The sequence below is a fragment of the Gorilla gorilla genome, chromosome 10 (genome assembly GCF_029281585.2).
Source record: "Gorilla gorilla gorilla isolate KB3781 chromosome 10, NHGRI_mGorGor1-v2.1_pri, whole genome shotgun sequence".
NCBI lineage: Eukaryota > Metazoa > Chordata > Mammalia > Primates > Hominidae > Gorilla > Gorilla gorilla.
This window is the reverse complement of record NC_073234.2, coordinates 84,566,706-84,572,705: the sequence shown is the minus strand read 5'-3', so window position 1 is coordinate 84,572,705 and position 6,000 is coordinate 84,566,706. Positions and strand designations below refer to the sequence as shown.

The 6,000-nt window shown below is 30.8% G+C and overlaps 1 protein-coding gene across 4 annotated transcripts in view; it reads right to left on the bottom strand.

Moving 5' to 3' along the window:
* CPSF6 (cleavage and polyadenylation specific factor 6) overlaps nucleotides 1–6,000 on the bottom strand; it is a 30,534-nt gene continuing 24,534 nt past the window's right edge. For all 4 annotated transcript variants that reach the window (XM_019038994.3, XM_004053543.5, XM_004053544.4 and 1 more), the window contains one exon: nucleotides 1–428. The gene's annotated coding sequence lies outside the window, so the exon portion shown is untranslated. The remainder of the gene's footprint in view (nucleotides 429–6,000) is intronic.

Below are 6,000 nucleotides of genomic sequence, written 5' to 3'. Positions count from 1 at the left end.
CCCCATTAAACAGTTTATTACAACACTACATCTATTGTAATCAAAGTGATGCTGTTTACAGACATTATCATATAAACATTTTTAACAAGAACAAACTACTACAAAAACAAGCATTTACTTGACTTTTTTTCCAATTGCTTGCACATCATAATGGCCAAATGTATATAACCAGTAATAAAGTTGCAAAAGCTATAACTTTTTAAATCACACAGGTTTCCTTCAAATAAAACAGTTAAGCAACATAAAAAATAAAAGTAGAGCTACTGGTTACCATTTATGCAGATTTGCTTTATTCAGATCTAGTCCTGTTCATTTTATCCATGAATCCTTACAGGTTCAGTTCAATCACAAGAAGCAAACTGCTGGACAAGCGTCATTTTTCCCCCATGAAGACTGTTTTGTCTTGGAAGGTGATCCTCTTCCTTCAGCTGTAATGTGTCAAAATTTGTGATGTAGATTTTGCTATTCCCCAAAATACACAGAAAAACGCTGGCTTAACTATACATACACAAGTCGTGCATCTACTTCACTGTTATGTATTCTAACACAAAATAAGAATTAACTGAAACAGTAGCTGCCTTTGTGGTGGTGAAATGTTCCAATTTACCTGATGATTAAACTGAGACATTCTGATTTCATTCTTCTTAAATATTATTGCCTTATAAATTTAATGACTGAAGCAGTAATGAAAATATAGCAGCTACTGTTTCTGTGATGATGGAAACATTCATAAGTCATTTTCTAAAATATGCATACTACAAAAATAAATGGAAAATGCTTGGATGATTTTAATGTAAATATTTTTCATTCACCCACATATCAAGTCTATAAACTCATTTAACAATTAAATGCTGAACTAAATATAAAATGCAAAATTATTTTACAAATTAATTTATTTAACAGCATACAGGAACTTCTGCAAGTATTATAAATCAAATGGTGTTCCATGTTACAAAATTTGTAAGTAAGATTTATAAATAGAGTATGGACATTTAAATTAATGACATCCACGTACAAATCTTTAGACGTAATACAAATTTAAAACATTTACTTTACTTTTACTCTATTCCACCTATATAGAAATACCTAACGTAGTATTATAAACTAACCAAAACAAGCTAAGTGGGAATCCACAATGATAGAGTTCATTTAAAACTCACATAAAAGAAAAAAAATAGAATAAAGTTGATAAACTAAAATTTAAAGAATACATATATATGCAAACTTCAGGTAGAGGTTCACAAGAAACATTCAATTAACTTGGATATAAGTAACCACTGAAACAGTAGGTAATGAAAGTATAAATGACAAGAAACCACTTCAATAATAAAGTGACTTAAGAGTCAAGAGGGCAGAAGGTTTTTTAAAATTTTTTTCAGTTTGAACATGTTCATAGGGCACAGTTTAGTGATATTTTGAAATAAAAATAACTGAAAAATACTTTTTGCTCTACAATTAAGAGTTACTTCTGCCACTGCTATAAATTTTTCTATTATGTCCTTTCCTAGGTTGTATCTTAAGAGCATCAGCACATATATGCATTCACACTGCCTAGCAGTAATAACTTAAAATTTTAAAACTGCAAAAGAAAAAAAAAATACAATCCAGACTTCTCTTTTATATATATAGTTTCTATATGCCTGTATCTTTCAGATAACTTCAGCCATTACTATTGTTATCTTTTATTGCACCTTCATCTTATGTTGATGAAGCTATTTAGTGAAACTATTTAATGGGAAAAAATCTAAAATGGCAGCTTTCAAATGTTTTATTTTTATTATCTGCACTACACTATTAAAAAACAGGTTTATGTATTAGAGAGAGACAAGGCATATGTTCTAATCTCAAATAATAATTACTGGGAAATTAATAAATCTAACTGCAAAAGAATGCTATCTCCCTAAATTTTCTGTTGCGCTGGAAGGGATAAAAAGTCATTAAGAGGGAAAAACTATTTAAAGTCATAGCAAAACAAAAATATTCAACTCTTCCATAAAACATATCACATACACTGCATCTTTGTATCATTATCACTCCAGTGGAGAATTATACTATTTTTATATAGAGAATCCCATTTGTAAAATTGCAACACACATCTTTTCCCAGGACTAATGCACTCTTTTGTTTGATTATACTTCATAGATAGATCTTTTCTATTAATAAATCTAATTTTCACCATACAGACATAAAATATGGGGGATAGTCTAGCAGTTTTTATTTCTGTTTCTAAACACTTTACATTTTATGCACTTGGAAATACAAATTTTACAGTCTTAAACGAAAGTGAATTTGAAGGCAATACAACCCATTTCCAATAATCCAATTCCATTATACTCTCAAATGTCTAAGTAGGCAACTACATCAACAAAGATATCAAAAAGAAGCTTAAAAGTGACAAATACATTCAACGTCCATGTTTTCAATGTATCATTTGGTAAAATCTGTAATGTCAAAGCCACGCAATTACTTGCTTTAGCTATTAATTATAAAAGAAAGGCCTATGTAAACAGATGTTAAAACAACTAAGATGATAAATGGAATCTACACCTTTTTAATAAAGTCTGTAAACTAAAGTGAGCACTAAGTAAAATTTCAACACACAGAGAAGTACTTGTATTTTAAGATACTATATCAAGCCATTATTAACAACTCAAATTATAACTGTTTCTGTTAGAAATTTATCTATGCACATTTGTTAGAATTAGTATTTTAAATTCATGGTAAATTCATCTTTTAAGACTTAAATAAATACTTGATAGGGCACTTTTATAGATTTTCACATTAATATACTGAATTAAAATAATTCTCATAATTTTAGAGATGTACTACTAACTCAACGAAATAAAATTCACTTTTCTCTATCTGAAAATTTCTCCTTAATAAGAGGAATGGAAATGAGGTGGGCAAGTGAAATAATTATCTACATATGAGTTAACTCTAAAATCAAAATTCCTTCTTGTGTTGACTAGAACATATTACATAAAAACAATTCTAGTTATTGTAGATATTTACAAGAAGTTCTTGCTACCAAAACATTTCATATTTTCATCCCTCTACCTCTGTACATAGTACTTACCTCATTTTAAGTAAAGCATTTTATTACTCTATAAAACACATACATAATTGCTCTTACAACCCAGTAAAATAGAAATAAACTTAATCACATTCAAAGAAAAATGAGGTTTGTTCCCAAAAGATTTACAAAATGAACATCTCAAAATAACCTGTTATTTATAATTCATGGAGAGTCAAAACATGCTACCACAAATTCATAAAATTTGGATAGCATAAGTGGCACCCTTACCCCTTTTTGGTTATTAGGTTTCTTTAAACAACGTTAACTAAATATTCATTCAAGACAGAATTTACTCAAAACAATCTATTTTACAAACTAAAACAATGGTAGTAAATTTAACACTTAGATGACGGTGAGAGAGCAAGATGACTCACACTGGCATTGAATTTTTTTTTCAACAGGGAACATTAATCATTTGTAAACAAAACTATATTCTTAAACCACAGTGAGCAAAACACACTATACATTCATTCAAGGGATCACTTCCTACTCCCTCTTGTAACTTCAATTAAGTCAGCTGTGTAGTGAGACAGGTTTTGTGAATACTCAAAGTAAGAAAAATCAGAGCTAAAGCAATGAAAGCTAGCATACATATCCAGATGAAGCAGAGCAGTTAGGATACATGGGAAAACAAGGAAACAGGGCTGGGCGCTATAAGGCAGACCTCACATAACCTAAGAGCTGCAGAAACAATTTTAAAATCTTATTATAACCAGTATCATTCACCAGGTAATTAAGAGAATTTAATTTTCACATAAGCCTCAAAGCAACACTAAGAAGAAAATGAAACATCTTTAACAGTAAGAATTTGTTTTATTCTTTTGGCTTTTTTTTTTTTTTTTTTCAAATGAACACAAAGCTAATAAGCTGAATACACAATGCAAAGCATCCTAAATCTTGGGCAATAACAAAATCTAAGATCCTAAGATCATGATATTTAAGGTAGGAAAAAAGTAATCAGACAAGACTGGGCGCAGTGGCTCACGCCTGTAATCAATCCCAGCACTTTGAGAGGCAGAGATGGGTGGATCACCTGACGTCGGGAGTTCGAGACCAGCCTGACCAACACGGAGAAACCCCATCTCTACTAAAACTACAAAATTAGCCGGATGTGGTGGCACCTGCCTGTAATCCTAGCTACTCCGGACGCTAAGGCAGGAGAATTGCTTGAACCCAGGAGGTGAAGGTTGTGGTGAGCTGAGATCGTGCCACTGCACTCTAGACTGGGCAACAAGAGCAAGACTCCATCTCAAAAAAAAAAAAAAGTAATCAGATAGCAAAGGCAAGTTATTTAATCCAGACCCCATACCCAATGCTTAAAAATTGTCATGGATAATGATTTGAGAATTGTAAAACCTCATAAAAGGGAGGGAGGAAAAGCCTGAATAAAGAGTATTTTAAAAAAACATAATTTGGTTTCAGTAAACAAAGAAAAGCTGAATTGTTAACACAAATTTGCTGAGTAGGGATGTTCCAAAGAAGTGACAAGAGGAATGTAACCTTTTAAGTAACTCAACTATGAAACTAGAATTATTTCAGTAAAAAATGTACAATCGTAAAGCACTGAACTACTTTTATTTTGCTCAGAGTGGTCTGAGAATAGAGGTAGAAATTACAGAATATGAAGCACAACGTATTTACATACTGAAATTTACAATACTGGTATTTTCTCATTGAAATATTATCTATTTGAACTTAGATATTGAATACTTTTAGAAAAACCAATACATTTTAAAATGAGAGAATGCAATTAACATTACCAACAGTTCAAACACAAAAAAAAATTAAGATGGGACAGACATTAACAGCTTGCCAAGATCATTACGTTTCCAGTTAAAAAATTAAGAACTTGCCCTTTTAGCCATTCATCATCACTTTAATAGATTACATTAGTATTTTATTTGTATACAGCCTTACTAGTGACATTCACTTTGGCTTTCAAATCACTCATTCCATTTGGTCCATTTAAGATTTACATGAAAGCTCAAAAGGACTCATATTTTAAAACTTCTAAAAAGGTCAACAGACCTTATTATGATGGTGATCAAATTTGCAGATAGCTTTTGTTTTAAAGTTTTACTTGAATATATTTAATCCCAGTCCCCACCCCTTTATTCAAGTCTACATCCACAATACTGTTTGATATAGCAAACGTACAATAATCCAGGATAACAGAATTTTTTGCACTAGAAATGCTTATGTAAAATTTTTCTTGGATGAAGGCACATACAGTATTACAACTCAATTCTGATTAATGTACAAACAAAACATGGAAATTCTGGTATGGTACATCAGTGATTAAGAAAAATGTCAACAATAGTTTGCACATTAGGAATTTGTAGTTAATGTCTGAATGTAATGAAACTCAAGTCATGATATATTTAGGTGTACCCATTACTAGAATGTAATGTTAGCTAACTCAAATAAGATTAACAATGGACTTTGTTTACTTGGTTGACTATGCTAGTTTTACTAAAACCAGTAGAAATTGTAATTAGTTAACTTTGGGCTTAAATTGGTTTAGAGGCTCCTTGATGGGCACATCCAATTTTGGAGATGAATTCAAGTTTCATTATCATGCCTTTACTAACTAACAAGAAGCTTGCTGATAACTTACAAGAAGCTTGCTGATAACTTATAAAGTCCAAAAAAATAGGTAACTTACAGAACCTGTAGCTTTCTATAATGGAAATGACTGACATAGATAAGCATTTCAACTAATAACCCAGTCACAATCCACTTAAAGCAACTGATGGATATTGAGAATTTTTTCATTAAGATGGGATCAGATGTATTTAACTCAGGGGAAAAAAGTGCTACATCTTTAAAATTTAGTGTTTAGATTTACATAATACAACATTCAATTTTTACATTCAAAAACAATATCAATTTCAATAAGCTTAGTTTTAAAAGATTTTTTTGCC